Source organism: Sciurus carolinensis, chromosome 9 (assembly GCF_902686445.1).
Source record: "Sciurus carolinensis chromosome 9, mSciCar1.2, whole genome shotgun sequence".
NCBI lineage: Eukaryota > Metazoa > Chordata > Mammalia > Rodentia > Sciuridae > Sciurus > Sciurus carolinensis.
The window spans coordinates 41,300,768-41,317,121 of NC_062221.1; the positions used below are offsets into that span (position 1 = coordinate 41,300,768).

General features: G+C 38.0%; 1 long non-coding RNA gene across 1 annotated transcript; it reads right to left on the reverse strand.

Annotated features, from left to right (window-relative positions):
• Nucleotides 1-10,724: 10,724 nt before the first annotated feature.
• Nucleotides 10,725-15,773, reverse strand: LOC124992416 (uncharacterized). The gene is made up of 2 exons (XR_007110119.1): nt 12,402-15,773; nt 10,725-11,846 (listed from the first exon to the last, which is right to left on the reverse strand). It is a non-coding gene; the product is annotated as an uncharacterized LOC124992416 (long non-coding RNA).
• Between the last annotated feature and the right edge of the window lie 581 nt (nt 15,774-16,354).

Consider the following 16,354-nt stretch of genomic DNA (forward strand, 5'->3'; position numbering starts at 1 on the left):
CAGCTACTGAAGGGGAAAATCTCTGTGGTAGGCTTTGGGGTCCTAGTGAATGACAGAGCTCACAATCTGTGTGTAAGAGATTCTGATTGCCTCAGAGATGTGGTTCACAGTGCCCACCACTTGTTGGTGACTTTCAGTGTTGTTAGGTGAGGGAATGGACAGGGTTCAAACTGTGGACTTGACTTGCAAGCAAAATGCCAGAACGAGAGAGTACACTCTGTTTTTAGCGGAAAAATCACTGGGCTGGAAAACCCTGAGTATATCAATCATTCAATAAGGCCTCCTTAGGAAAACAATGTTATGATTTTTGCACACAGACCTTTTGAAGTTTATCAGTTTGGGCTTAAATTTCGAAAATAAGAGAGCACCCTAGATCGGGAGGTCTTTCTGAGCTACTTTCAATCCAGGAAGACCCCCTAGAAGGGACATAGGGCCTTGGTTTTGTTAAAACAGAAAGAGAAAGGAAGAAAGAAGAAAAAAAGAAAGACAGAAAGAAAAATCAAAATCGGTTTTAAGATGGAAAAAAAAGAGAGCCAGGGTTCTGATTTCCTAGTTGTGTCCTCCCTCCTAGCCCAAGGAGAAAGGGCTATGCCAAGACCTGGGAAGCTATGAAAGACTCCTTCTGTGTTTTAGGATTTGGAATTTATTTCTGATGTCCTGATAAGAACAAAAGAATCTCCCACTGTGTCAGGCTAGGGTCGCTGCTGTGCTCCTGGTGGGGAGAAGGGTGGGGCAACGTTCTCCTTGAGGGCCATGTCCAAAGGCTGGAGTTTTCCCGGAACAAACCCAACTTTCACTTCATAGCCTGTTAGAGAATCATTCTCCATGAATGCGTCTGAACACTCCTTGAACCTTGGAATATTCCAGCTAGCACTGTCACTTGGAGTTAACAAGTTCCATATGTTTACCAGCCATGGCAAAATTAGCTCTTTCTTTCATCAGTCCTCCAATTTGTCTCCTGTAGGGTGCTGGCCTCTCTCTATCAGGTGGTCATTTGGTTGCCAGGCAAGGTGGCTTGCCTCATCTCATAAGGTCATGATATTGATCTCAGCACCTGAGAAGAGTGGCTTTTGAGACGCAAGTTTGACGAAAGAAGATTGGTGAACTCTTTTGCAGGCTATGGGCGGTCTGGGCACAGCAGCAAGCGAGTTAGCTTGAAGTGCATCCATCTTCTGATCTGTTAAGTGAAAACAAAAGCACCACAAAATTTGTGAGAAGAAAACAAATATGTTTCAATCTCATTTTCAAAGCACTAAATTGCTATATAATGGTAAGTGATAAAAATGCCTCTAATTTCCCTCTCTGTTCTTTTTCTTAATTGTCTGGGCATTTTCTAGCTACATAGAATTTCATCATATTCATGAATTCTAATTAGAGTGTTCTTAGGAAAGATACCAGAATGTGCCTTTGTTTGGTGAAGTGAGTTTACTCAATGATCAGATCTTCAGAGAATTCGAGAATACCACTAAACTTTCAGATATAATTCCTCTCTGTTATACTTTCTTATATGTATATATCTATAATTTGACATAATTATATTTTACTCTGTGGTGTAGTTTAAGTTCTAGGATACCAAAAATTTTAGAGGGATTTTGTGTTTTCCGTCACACTCTGTATAGGACTCATGGCACTTTTATATGTGAGCTACTTAAATTTATAAGACTGAGATGTAGCTCAGTGGTAGAGCATTTGCCTAGCACGTGCAAGGCCCTGGGTTCAATCCCCAGCACTGAAAAAAACCCCCAACCTTACAAGAAGGTTTTCATTCTGTGAACTTCTATTAACTATGTTCTCTGGCTACACATGTACCTATGTATAGTTATTTAACTATTTATAAATGTGCAACTGTACCAATATGTTTTATATGGTATAAAAGATATGTAAAACATTAGAAGAATGGGAAAAAGCATAGCATCTGAATTATTAATAATAAAAATTATTTTTCTTCTTTTAATACTTGTAATATTTTAGTGAGAGCAATGAGTTGGAACTTCATTATTTAATACTTGTGATAAAACATTCAAAATTTTATTACTTGGTTTTAATGGTTTCTTTTGTTTTTGTTTTTCTGGTTTGCTGTGGTGTTGAGGATTGAACCTAAAGCCTTGTGAATGCTAAGCATGCCCTCTACCAGTGAGCTACACAACTTTCATCTCCCTAATGGTTTCTTGACTGAAAAACATATCTCTTTTTAATGCATAGAATTATGTTGGAGAAATACATCATTAAATCATTACATTCTTGTGTCAACCTCCTCCTCCAATTTTGGGAAGACTTGTATTAAATTTTGGCAGTATTTCTCTATTTTCCTTGATGACTTTCAGTTCTTGAAAACTAATCAGAATATGTTGCATTTTTATATTTCTAACAAATGGTTTGAAAACTCGTGGAGATTTTTTTTTTAAATTAAAAAAAATTTTTTTAGTTGTCAATGGATCTCTTATTTTCTTTATTTATATGTGGTGCTGAGAATTGAACCCAGTGCGAGGTAAGCGTTCTACCACTGAACCACAACCCCAGCCCTCACGGAGACCCTTGATTAGTAAGATTGCTTAAATGGACTTAAAAATTCTAAGTTTTCTGTATATATAACTGTATAGCAGGACCATTTTAATAGTTGACATATATAATTTTCAGTAATAAGATCACATACATGTCCAAATCTCTTCAACCTGACTTCTCCTTAACATCAATTTCCTTAGAAAAGCAATTGCTTTCTCACAAGTTGTTATAATACCACAGATTAGCAATGTTCCTTTTATTTTTAAACACTTGTTAGGTGGCAAACTTTTGTGCTCTTTGCTTCACTGTTTTTGCCGCAATGACTATGATATAGTGCTATTGCCAGAATCTTTCTAAATGAGTTTTTTTGGGTGCGTTTAGTAAAAACAGTGCATTCTGTAATCTCAAATGGGTATTTGTAATCTATTAAGTGTCCTATCTTATGTATTGCGTTATCACACTATTCCAAAAATGTATATGATCATTGTTTCAACTAAAAATAATTTAGAAAATCATATTGAATGGAAGAGTGAGAATGGTGCAAACTGATGAGGTTGCTTGCCCTGATTAATGAGGTGACTTGCCCTCAGGAGCTCCTGACCATGAGACCCAGAGAAGGACTGATGAATATATGACTCCATATGGAATCCATAATAAACTTTATAATATAACCATACAACACAATACCAATTAAGTCTTATGAATTGAACACATCTTAATTTTCTTAATATTTAGATTAGAAGCATTTAGAAAAATAGAAGTTTTAATACATAAATTTTTCTTATCTTTTTGTAGACTTCTGATCTATAGAAGGGGAGAGACGTATAAACAAATAACTGTTGAACATGTAAATTGCTACATACAAAAATAAAGAAGGCTATGGGAACATGTGGTTGGAGGAGGTGGGCAGAGGGTAAATCCTAAAAATTCAAAGAGAGGAGATATATTTGAGAGCAACTTGAAGTGGGAGTTTGCTGAATGGAAGAGCTAGTGAAGGTGGTTCAGGAAGACACAGAGTGGACTTACACACTGAGGAATCAGAATATGGTATGCTAGGAGGAGTGTTAGACTAGGGACGAGGGACAGGACATAGGCTGTGAAGGGCAGTAGGGAGCCAGTGGAGATAGGTTAATTTTGAAAATAACTGTCTCTTGCTTTTCTCTTCCCCTGACTCACTTTCTTTCTCCTCCTTGCTTTCCACTCTCTCTAGCGCATGCCCTTTCTCTTTCCTTTCTCTTTTCCTCTCATTTTCTCTCTTACCCTGCAGGGAGACACTCTGTTTGCTTAATAAACTCCCTTATGTGAAAAAAAAAAAAAAAAGAAAATAACTACATTTTTCGCAGGTCTGTTCAATCTAATTTAATGAATAATTATTGAATGTATTCTATGTGTCAGTTGGTACTTCAAAGTCAACACAGAGTTATATTTGTTCATATTTTACTTGGAAGAATTAAGCTGAATATTAACAATGAAATACACAAATACATAAAAGTGTCCTCTAGGGGTTGGGGATATAACTCAGTTGTGCTTGCCTCACAAGCACAAGGCCCTGGGTTCAATCCCCAGTACTGCCAAGAAAAAAAAAAAAAAAAAGAAAGAAAGAAAGAAAAGTATCCTCTAAATTGTAACTTTTTTTGGATATCCTTGACATCCAGAACAAATTAACACTACTTCTTAGTTCTCAAAAATACACAGTCATGTGCTGTACAGTGATGTTTCTATTAATGACAGATGGTATATACAAACATGGTCCCAAGTGTCTCACTCAGTGCTATCATAGCCCTTTTAGTTTGTGTGACTGTACTCTAACGACTGTACAGGGACAATCACTTAGAGACAACATCACTCATTCCGTGATGCGTGACTGTGTATGTTTGGGGTTTACACTGTGGCACTACATTATGAATGAGGTAGTGTTACCATGACACTCTTCAGAGACTGAGGCCCTCAAAGTTCAAGGCTGACCTAGAGCTAGGGAATTCTGTGTTATTGCACTGGTGATCATGTTGTCAGAAACCCCAAATACACTTTTTTCCTAATTGAGAATTGGTAGATATCTATGTGAAATGATGCTTACATCCTGAAACCCTCCCTGTATACATGTGAGCTAAGCATCCAAGCTAAAGAAATCTATTCAAGTGTGGACTCCTGCTGAAGGAGTAGAAGCATCCTGAGCTGATAGGTGCCAGCATAGAGCAGCTGTGTATGGTGAGACCTTGAGGGTCAATAAAGATGAATTGCATTTTATTTCTGATTATAACAGAAAAATATGTTTTGAAGAAAATCTAGAAAAAAAAAAAAGAAGTAAAAAGAAGAAAATGCAAAACCATCCCAAATCAAACTCCACAGACAAAGGGGAATGAAGGGAAGGGAGGGAGCTTGGGAATAAGAAAGACAGTAAAATGAATCAAACATAGCTTCCCTATGTCTATCTATGAATACGTGACCAGTGCAACTCCACATCATGTGCAAACACAAGAATGGGATCCTAATTAGAATAAGTCATACTCCATGTATGTATAATATTTCAAAATGCACTCTACTGTCATGTATATCTAAAAAGAACAAATTAAAAAGCCCAACTCCTCAGAGGTAACAACAGTCGACATTTTATGTAATTTCCTTCTAAGCATTTTTCTTTCTTTTTTTTTTTTTGCGGTACTGGGGATCGAACCCAGGGCCTTGTGCTTAAAAGGCAAGCACTCTACCAGCTGAGCTAACTCCCCAGCCCTTTAAGCATTTTTCTATGCTATATAAAATACATATATTTTCAAAACTAAAGACTCACTATATATAACCTTTGCATCCTACTTTTAGAATTTAACATGGTTAATGAGGATTTCCCATGCTGTTAAACATTCTTTGAACACATGTTTTTAGATGACTGCATAGTACAGTTGGTCCTCTGACTGGGGGGTTCTGCATTTTGGATTCAACTAACCACAGATTGAAAATATTCAGGAAAAGTGCATCTGTACTGAACATGTACAGATCTGTTTTCTTGTCCTTATTCTCCAAACATTACAGTGTAGCACCTATTTACCATTTGCATTGTATTAAGTATTATAAGTGATCTTGAGATGATTTAAAGCACGTGCACGTGATGTGTACGTGGTTATATGCACCGAGTATTCTACTTCTTATAGGGGACTTGAGTATCTGTGGATTTTGGTATCCTTGGTGGGTGTCCTGAAACCAATCCCCTGTGGCTATCAGTCACCCCTGAGGGATGACTGTACTGAGTTCTTCTGTTGTGTTGCAATTAATTTGAACAACTTCCACTTTGGGACATTAGGTTGATTTCATTTTTTTCCCCCTGTAGTTATAAATATATTATTTAGTATAAATTCTTGACCATATCTCTGATTATTTATTTTCTTAGGATCTATTTCTACAAGTGATTCAAAGTAACTGAAATCTGTCAAGGAGGTGAACTGTTGAATATTTTATAGAGTGAGCAAAAATGTTCTCTCTGTTGGCAGAAGCACAATGAGGCAGGACCTCTGGATGATGGGGAAATATTTAAATTTAACTTCCATCCATTCATTCTTTCAACAGATACTTATTGAATACCTCTCACATCCCAGGCTATTCACTGGCTGCTGGGGTACAGCAGGAAGCAAGAGGGATGTGTTCACTGTCCTCCTGGCAGTGACCCGGGACGTTAGAAATAGTGGGTCGACTTCTTGTTTACAGATAAGGAAAGAAGGGAGATGGCTTGGTCATGCTTACGTAGCTGATGACGAAGAGCTGAGTGCAAGCCACTCACAGTCCAGGCCTCTGTGCACACCAGTCATTCCTCCCCTCAGTGGTCCCCAAGGCTTGATTTTAGGATAAGTTATGGTGTCCTCCAGTCTATCATATTTACATTTAGCTCTGGGCAAGGTTGTAAAATGAAGGTGGCTAAGTGTGTCTTTGGTACCCTGGCCTCTCCTTTCTGTGCCCTTTCCCCAACTTGGGTTCCCCCCACCCCTTCCCAGGCACACAGGGACCTCAGAATCTTTTTTTTCACAACTTGTGAAAACCTACTTTCTAAGATGGAGCTGATGGTATCAGTCATTTATATCTCACTGTGGACAAGTTAAGACACTGTGTTTCTTTTCCTGGGGGAGTTAGCAGAGAAGGCACTTAAAGATTCCCTTCTTATTGAGAAACACCAGGCTTTGTTTCCAGTGGGGGAATTCTAGGCATCGGGTGGCAGATAGGGCAGAGGTGGTTTTCTTTGCTAGACCTCAAAGATCCCAGCTTGGTATGGAAGGAACCTGGGCAAAACATCTACTTCTATTTGGGTGTAATGGTGCAAGCGTGTAATCCCAGCGACTCGGGAGGTTGAGGCAGGAGTATTGCAAGTTCAAAGCCAGCAACTTAGTGAAAACTTAAACAACTTAGCGAGATCCTATTTCAAAAGAAAAAATGAAAAGGACTAGGGATCTGACTCAGGGATTAAGTGTCCTTGGGTTCACTTAATAAACAAACAAACCAAAACCAAAACAAACCAAAACAGAAAATATCTGCTTCTGATCTGCCCTTTCCACCAAGGTTGCTTATCCCAGTCTCCATCTTCTTGGACACGATAGGAGAAAGTCAAGGACATTGTATCACACTTTGAACAAACCTAATCCCAGTCCATTCTAGCGGCTGCTTTGGAGTTCATAGAACAGGGAAACCCCATCACCAGGAAGCCCCTATCCTTTCCCGAACTCCTCCCTATGAGGAGTGTATCTGCCCGGAAGGAAATCCAATCATAGTCTTCCAGTCACCAGAATTGAATTTGGATGGACTGTTTCCTCTTTGGCTTCTGTTCCAAATTGTATTCCTGTTTCTGTGTTTGAAGTTAATTAGAGTCACAAATCATTTGTATTTCCCTTCTCTGGAAGAAAGCCTGCCATGGTACTTATCTCATCGAGTTAATTGACTAACAGAAGGCTCGTTCCTTCCTGCAAACACTCTAAATGGCACTGATGGGTAAGCACCAGGCTTGAGCATCCATGTAATAAAGCTTGGAGAATACGAATTTCTAGGTTCTAGAAATGAGGGGGTGTGTGTGTTTTTCTCTGAGCCATACAGCCAAGGGTTCTGCTGTCCTGGATTTGATTGAGACCAAGGTGAGAATGGATGAACCCACCCTCTGGCAGGGGAAGCATTGTGTGTGGGGGCAAAGAAGAGGAAGGAAATATAGGATAAGAAAGACTGTTTGCCAGCCAGTGAGCTGTTGACAGCTGGAAATCCAGTGTGGAAACTCTGTCAATGTAATGTTTGAGTTATAAGGATTCTTTAAATTTCTAATGGAATATCTAATTTTTAACCGAGTTTTGAGTCACGACTATAGGAGAATATGCCTCTCAACCAGTTCTAATACTGTGAATAACCTTTTAGCTTCACCAGCAATTTGAGAAAACTGTGATGAAATACACATAATGTAAAATATGCATGTTAACCATTTTTCAGGGTAAAGTTCAGCGGCACTAAGTACATTCCCAATGTTTTATGACTGTACCTCCTATATAATAACTCCTCATTCCCACTGCCCTAGACTGTGGCAACCACATTCTAGTTTCTGTCTTCAGATTTTGACTGGTCTAAGTACCTTATGTAAATGGAACCATAAAGTATTTTTCTTTTATGTGACTGCCTTATTCACTTAGCACAATGTCCCAAAGCTCATCACATCATAGCATGTGCCAGGATTTCTTTCCTTTTTAATGCTGAATATTCCATTGTATGAATTTTACCACTCATGTTGCATCCATGTTTTGGCTACTGTGAATAATGTTGCTACAAGCATGGGTATGCAAATGTCTCTTTGAGATCCTGTTTTCAGTTCTTTTAGATACATATAAAGAATTGCTAGATCATATGGTAATTGTATTTTGAATTCTTTTTGAGAAATGATATTGTTTTCCATAGCAGCTGTACCATTTTACATTCCCACCAATGCGCGAGGGTTCCAGTTCTCCACATTCTAACACTTGTTATTGAATAAACTTTGAATTGTAAGACCTAGGTAATGAGGTTGTATTTTAAAATATTAATCCAATTATTTTTTATATTGATAATACTTTGGTGCCAGGTTGTCCGGTGATTCCTCTTGAATACTCTGTAGTTTCTTCCATGATAAAATAGGGGCAACTCTTCCATAAGTCATGAGGCTTATTGTCCCCAGGAAGAAGGACAAGGTATAGTGGGGAGTCCTTGTCAGACAAAAGGAAGAATGGAAATCTAGCCTCTACTGGTCCTGCTGAATGGTGAGCTGGGGAAGGGAAATAGAGGTAGGACAGGGAGGGAAAATACTTGTCCAGGCTTTTCCCTCCTCTGTGGGTAGAGGTGTAGCAGGAGTGAGGAAATCTAAAAACAGTGAATGGGTTAGTGGTGTACTTAGCTGAAAGGGATATAAGTTGTAGTGTGCTGGTAAATGTTTGCAGCCAGCTCTTTGTGGAAACCCAAAGTCCCACTTTTGCAGTATTGGCCAATTTCCATGGTCTAAGTACTCCCACCATGTGGGCGATTTCAAGTTACCAAGGTGAACTCTCTGCACATGGAGCTGGGAAGAGACATACAACAGCTCATTTTGGAGCATCCCTCCCCACCCCAGACAAAGCAGTTGTGATTAACCTCAAGAACATAAATAGTAAAATGTAATACATTTATTAGCTTTGAATATTTATTAACTTTATTGAGTACAATTAATTTAAGTTTTAATAATGGTTGTGTTAAGCAACTGAAAAATCATGAAAAATTAGCCATCATTCTCATGATCAGGCTGCAGCACACCACTGGCTCTAAGCCTCCATGGACGGAGCCCAGAAATGATAGTGTGTTACCAATGGAGGAAATGGCCTAAGGTGATATTCCTGGTTCCTTGAGTCTCAGGACAACATGCAGTGGATTCTAAAGTGGACCAGCAAAGGTCTGGAGTCTGAACAAAGAGGCATCAGCGTGCAAGAACTTCACAGTTGATTAAATCCAGTGCCAGGCTTGTGGATTTTGAAAGTAAACATCCTCATGAAGTCCACGTGACTGCATAGACCAGTGATCACCTGTCCAGGGAGCACTCCAGGTAGCCACTGGACAGCGTTAATAGCAGCATCCATTAAAGGTCCAGAGCATCCAACTTCTCATTAGCAGCCCTAGTCTCCTCCTCCTTAGGAAATCATATAAGCTCTGTTTCCAGATGCTATTTTGCCGAGAAGCAAGGTGTTGGGTAGAGAGGGGTGGGAGGAAATCCAAAAGATTAAGCATTATCCCAAAGAGACTCAACCATTTAAAAGACACTAAACTGGAAGGCAACTGTGATTCTGTAAATTAAGATATTTAAGATATGTTTTCTTTCCTTTGCTACCTAGCAGGTGGAACTGTGCAAGGGAGATCAATGAGTTGGAGGAAATAAAGAAGTTGCAGGTTCTTTACATTTCATGTGGTGTGGAAATTATGTGAGTCTGTTACACCCTCTACCTTTTCTTCAGGTGTCAACCTATACCACGAAAAAGTAAAATAAATTAAGCCACCATTATGCTATGGTAATTGGGTTTAGGACTGAAGGCAGGTAATATTTTTTAAAAAACTTGTCTTTAAAAGGAATGGGAGCAATGATGGAATATTCTCTATTAACCATAAAATGGTGTTGAGGGTAGTGAGGGGCTATGACTTGCATAGCAGCTGGTACTGGGGATGACATAATTAAGGAGGCAGTATTTATAGTGAGCAGGGTCCCAGATATAACCTTGTACCCTTGTTAGAGGGAGACCAAACCCCACTTTGGGTTATCCAAAGTTCACTGATGTGGAACTTCTTTTCTTTTCTTTCAGAAGTCAAGTAAGTTTAAAAAGGTTGAATGGAACTGACTTTCTTCAAATTTAAATTTTATTAGTCGATTAGCTGTAATTTTTAAAATATTTTTATTCTGAAAATGAATTTTCCACAATAATGCAGTAAGTTTCAAAATGAGATATTTATCTGTCTTTTCTACAAGGAAAATCGAAATACTTAAGGCAAGAGTCACTTACTCATCTCCATTTTAGGATGGAAAAAAGTAAAAGACTTCAGGTACTGGTTAAGGTTAGCATAATATGGGAAGCTCCCTTGTCTTTTTTTTTTTTCTTTCTCTTTTCTTTCTGGTTGTCTCCTATGTAAGAGCTTTCCATTACTATGGATATTTTTATAGTAAGACACTTTCGTTTCCAACTTCCTTTATAAACTCACTTTTAAATTTAAAGGCACACAAAAAAGCTTTATGCATTTATTAAAATATACACATTTTGGTAAATTTAGAATTTTCCCTTAGAATTTTGACAAATCAATATATTGTCAACACTACAGTCATTTGAAAATAAAACACACTCCATAATACATCTGTATATTATTTCTTTCTTCAAGGTACATCACAACACCCCATTGTACAGTGCACCAATGGGAGTTAAAAACCACACAACAAACAAACTTTAACAAATACAGCAATTTTATACAGAAAAAAAAAAAAGCAGCAGGGAACGACACCAGAAATTACCATCTGCAAAATGCAAGTTGTACTTCTCAAGGACCAAACAAAAATGAAACAAGTCAGTAGAATTTACAAGCTGTATTTATAACTTTGGATATGAATTAAACAGTAACATTTCTTTTCCACAGTGAGAAAGACTAGAATGTCAAGTCCAGTTGTCAGATGGTGGAACCACATGGAATGAGGACTATAGCTGCTCTCTTGTAAACCTGCAGCCCCTTCCTTCTCTCAGCCCAGACAGTTGAGGTATTTATGCGCATCGTAACATTAACAGTGTCTCTGCTTGGGAAAGTGGGGGTTCATGGTTTCCAGTGTAAATTCTCAACTTTGGGACTGTGAGTGAGATAAGTGTATAGCAACTGCTAAGACCAAGCAATAGGTGTGCATGGAACAGTTTCCTCATCCCAACATTGGAATGAACACAATCCTTTAAAGTCTTCAATGTTGGGAAAAATTCACATGACCCACAATTTCCTTTAGACAATGTCACCCACGTCAATGTCAAGAAAGCATAATAAAAATAAATAAATAAATGAATAAATGAAAGCACAGAGGAAGTCCCTATCATGAAAATCCAGGCTGCCCTTGTTTCCTAGTTGTACTATAGAGCCATTTTCTTTCCTTATATGCACAGACATGCACTATACGTCTCAAAATATTAAGAAAGCAGAGCTACCTGCTGTCAGGCCCAAGCTGATTCTGTGGAACTTCTGTATGGGTTGTGTAATTCCATGCATGTAGTGTACTGGTTAATGACTTATAACACTATTTTAGTTGATACTACAGAATACATGTTCACTCTTGATGGGCTTCCAAACTTCTGCTAATCCCTTTCAGGTTTTAAATCCTAAAAAACAAAACCAAAACAAACAAACAAACAAACAAACAAAAACCGATATTTCTTAGAGAAGTGATTTTGGCAAAAGGCAACAGTGCAACTGCCTAGGTATTTCAGAATGATGCGTGTGTTCCTCAAGCACAGTGAGACAAGTCCGGAGAGAAAAATATTTCAGAAAGGAAGCAGCTCTTGAGGAGGAAAATAAAAATTTAAACAGCCTTTCCTCTAAAGTCTTAGCAAAAAATCATAGGACACAGGAATAATGTTTATGCACACAAAGGGGCTTTTTGCTATTCATCACCATTTGAATGGAGAAATGCAAAGGAAACACCTCATGAAGGACATTCTGGCCCCTGCTGTGGCCTGGGATGCTGTTTCTGTGCTTGCAGGTTGTTTAATTATGGATATTGACTTGTTCATGGCCAGGCCACCTCTGGTTACCTGCTGGGATATCTCATTAGGGTCTCCAAAGGAACTCTGTAGACGAATGGGTGTATAGCATCAGAGGGGAATGTGTGAAGAGTGAAGCAGAGGCTCCATGAAAATTGTAATGTAAACACTCACCTGGACAACTCTTGTTGAAAAGGACATGGGAATGGAGCACTGAGACATAGCCCGAGTGGCCAGCTTTGTGGTGAGTTTCCTTGCTCTCCTCCCTCTCTCTGCTCCATAGGAAATTAAGGCCATCTCCGGACTGCTCACTAATCTGAGACTTCAACCCAAGGGTGGACTACTCACTGCCACCAGAACTCCACATGAGCAGATCCCAGCTCTGGCTTCAGGTACATTTCCTTATCTGTCTTCATACAACAAAACAGTGTAATCTGAGATACAAAATTAGGCAAATCTGTGGTCAAATCTCAGGGAACTTTCTACTGACATCTCAGGCTCCTGGTAAAACCTGGTGGCAAAGGGGACAGTAATTTCTTCTAGCCCTCTCTGGATTCTCAAACTTATGTTGCTTATATTTATGATGCAGAGAAGAGGTAGTCTCTTAAAAGTAGACTTCCAACAAACATGACTTAAAGGGTAAGTTCGTCAACCTTTTCAGCAGAGCAGAGTAAAGACATTTCTCTGAGTTTTGTTTCCTAATAATTCCTGGGTTTGTGTCCTGACTGATCCATAGGTTCTAGAGAAGGATGGATTGTTAAATTCAACCACTTTCCCCCCATTTATTTAAATAGGTTCATTATGACCATGATATAGGCATTTCACTAGTTATTTGTTTATTACTAAAAAGTAGAACTGGATTCTCCCCATTCTATTATTCGGTTTCTTCACCATTTCAAAGTGACCTCCAATTGAATAAAACTAGGAGTTGAAGTTTTAGTGTTTAGATTAGATAAATATAAAAATTGTTAGGTTTGGTTGTTGAAATTTATTATTGAAAACTTTAAAGTAGCTGTAAATAACTTCAGGTTGTGAGCCTGCATGTATTTTTCCTGGGTCAATGAAGAAATCAGATATGGGATTCAAGGAAGAACCATACATTGTTTTAAGTATGGATATTTTTTCTTTTACTGTGTCAAATGAACTTGGAGTATGTAGGTGATTTGTTAGCTCCTTGCATCGGTAATGAAGCCGCTGCCCCAGCCTATTTCTAGTCCCACCTTCTCTGATTCAAATTTCATCACTTCCCTAATTGCTCTCCACCCAAGGGTTATAGCCAGCCTGACATTCAAGTCTATGAATGAGCCCTAACCTGCCTTCTCAGCATCATTTCCTATTGTTTCATGTTTAAATCATGCAAAAATTATAAGCTCCAGTCAAACTAGCTCCTTGCTTTCCCTTGAAAGGAGGCACAGTACAACTTATTAGTCAGAGGACAGCCATCAGCCACACTCTACACCTTATTCACCCTATGCTTGGCAGGCCTTCCTCCTGTTTCTACCTGGTAAGATTCTGCTCATTCCACAGGCTCAACGCAGGGCTGTGTTCCTTATGATCTTTCCAATGGAAGGAAGTCTTTTCCATATTTGAGTCCCCAGAGCATATTCTTCATCTCATCTGTCACATTCATTGTGCTTCTTATATATCCCAGTCCCCTATTTCTTAAGATCTGGATTTCTATCTTACTAGTTATTTTATCAACATTTGCCATATCACATAATAGGAACTCTATGAACGATTGCTGATTAAAATTTTGTTTTCCTTCAGTTTGCTCATTCAATCCACCTATCATCAGACATTTATTGGATACATACTATACACCAGGCACATATATAGCAAAATCCAGATTTGAAGAGTATCTATAAGCTGTGAATTTCAATAGTCTGTGTTATTTCAAAACTTTGCCCTTGTGGGGAAAGATTTATTTCTAGTGTGCAGTAGGACTTATCATTACTGCCAATTCTATTATTTTTAAAGATGTTCCTTCATTGGCAAGAGAACATATCAAGGTTCTGCATTTATGCAGTAAAGACACTTCTAGCTTTGCCTTACCCTTTTATTTCTATTTTTATTGAGTTCCTCACTTTTGTTTTGGATAATGTGGATTTTAATAGCTGCCTCACATCCTTTAGAAACAACACAGTATCAATAAATAAATAAACATTTTAAAAAAATCAAGTAACTGACTCCAAACCACAAATCCATATGCTGAAATTTCACTGGAAGAACTCTTGCTGTAGAGAAAAATTCAGTAAAATGTACATCTTCCTTGGACCCCATTCAAGGGGAATTAATTTCTAAGTTAATTATTATATGATCTTATTTCTAATGTAGTCCCACAAAGTGTTCAGAAATCTGTTTAGAAAGCTCTAATATATTCATTCTATTGATTGATGGCATATGACAAATGCATTGTGAAATCCGGGGCCATTTTCCAAGCTGGGAAACATGAGGAAAAACACGTCTATGTGCCTTGAGAAACTTTCCTTACCATTTTGATTTTTCTTTTTGAATCAGGGTTGCCAGGAAGGTTTCCTATCACCTTTAAAAAAAGAGAGCAAGGCTTAAAATACATAAAGATACTGTTTATGAAAAGTGACTTCTGAAATGAGAGTGACTCATAGGATCTGTACAAAACCAAGACCAATAGTGTTAGTTAAAGCTTGTGTTTTCTCTTCTTGTGCTACAGAAATTGCATATACCTGTTGTCTGGCTACTGCTATTTTAATACCTAAATGTCACCAGTAAGAGGAAATTATTTACTCACGTGAAGATTTGGTTATTTTGCATTCATATTTCTCTTCGATGTATTTGATGATTATCTGGATGTGCATGAAGCTTAACAGATTCTATTTAAACTGGGCAGATTCCTTGAGCCGTAAAACCAATTTAAAACTTTGTTGGCATGAAGACTGCTGACACTTAGTTTATAGTAAATCCCCAAGGATATATGTCACAAACCAGTCCCTTTCTTTGTGGTTAAACTTAGGGAGGAGAAAACAGCACTGTCAAGTCTTACATTAAAACACAAAATGCACACAGACAGCCGACATTCTAAACAATTAATATGGAGAAATAAAAAAGAAGGTCTAACAAATTGTGGTTTTTGAATTTAATGCTGTACTTTGGCTATGGAAATGATATGCAATTTATGTCAAGGCATATTTTTTTAAAAACCTGGTTTAAATTGATGTTTATTTGTTTTATGTTGAAGCCCAGCTCACCAGTCATGAAGACTTATGTTTGGTTGTTTTGTCTACATTTATCAGGCTCTAGAACTGCTCCTCCCTGGATTGTGGTCTCCCAAGGGCAGATGTGGTATGGTTAGCTCTTGGTATATTCTCAATCACTGGTAGTTGATTGAAAAAAAATGGACTTTTGCCTCCTTTCCACAACCCTAAGCCTCATGAGCTTCAAATTTCAATAAAGAATAGATTTGCTGGGTGCAGTGGTGTATGCCTATAATCCCAACAGCTTGGGAGACTGAAGCAGGGGGATTACATGTTCAAAGCCAGCCTCAGCAACTTAGTGAGACCCTGTCCAAAATAAAAAATAAAAAAATAATAAATAAAAGGGTCGGGGATGAGGTTCAGTGGCTGAGCTTCCTTGCCCCTGGGTTCAATCACTGGTATATATATATATATATATATATATATATATATATATATATATATATATATAAAAAGACAACTGTTAGTCAATGTGTTTTGGAAAACTTTTGGCAGGATGATAAATTGAGGAGACAGAGCAAATAATTTTCTATTTTTCCTCCTTTCAGAAAATTCTCACAGATTTTAGCATATACATTTCAACACAGTCATGGGAATCCTTGTAATGTTAGAGTAGAATTTACAGCCTTTATTTTGTTTTGTTTTTTTCCTTGTTGCAAATTCTCTTATCTATCCTATTTCTGAGAAAATTCTTTTAAGAACCTCTCTTGTGGTCCCAGTTTAGACCTTATCTGGTAGATATTTCGTTGGGCTTCTATGGAACTGCTTTGGGAAATAATAGGAAAAATAAAAGTGAGTTACCTCTGAGGAATAAGGTTCAGAAGTGCAACGTGATCTCATGGAATGCAATTACCTAAGTAGATGCACTTCCACTTTTTTTGTTTCCAGAGTAACCCT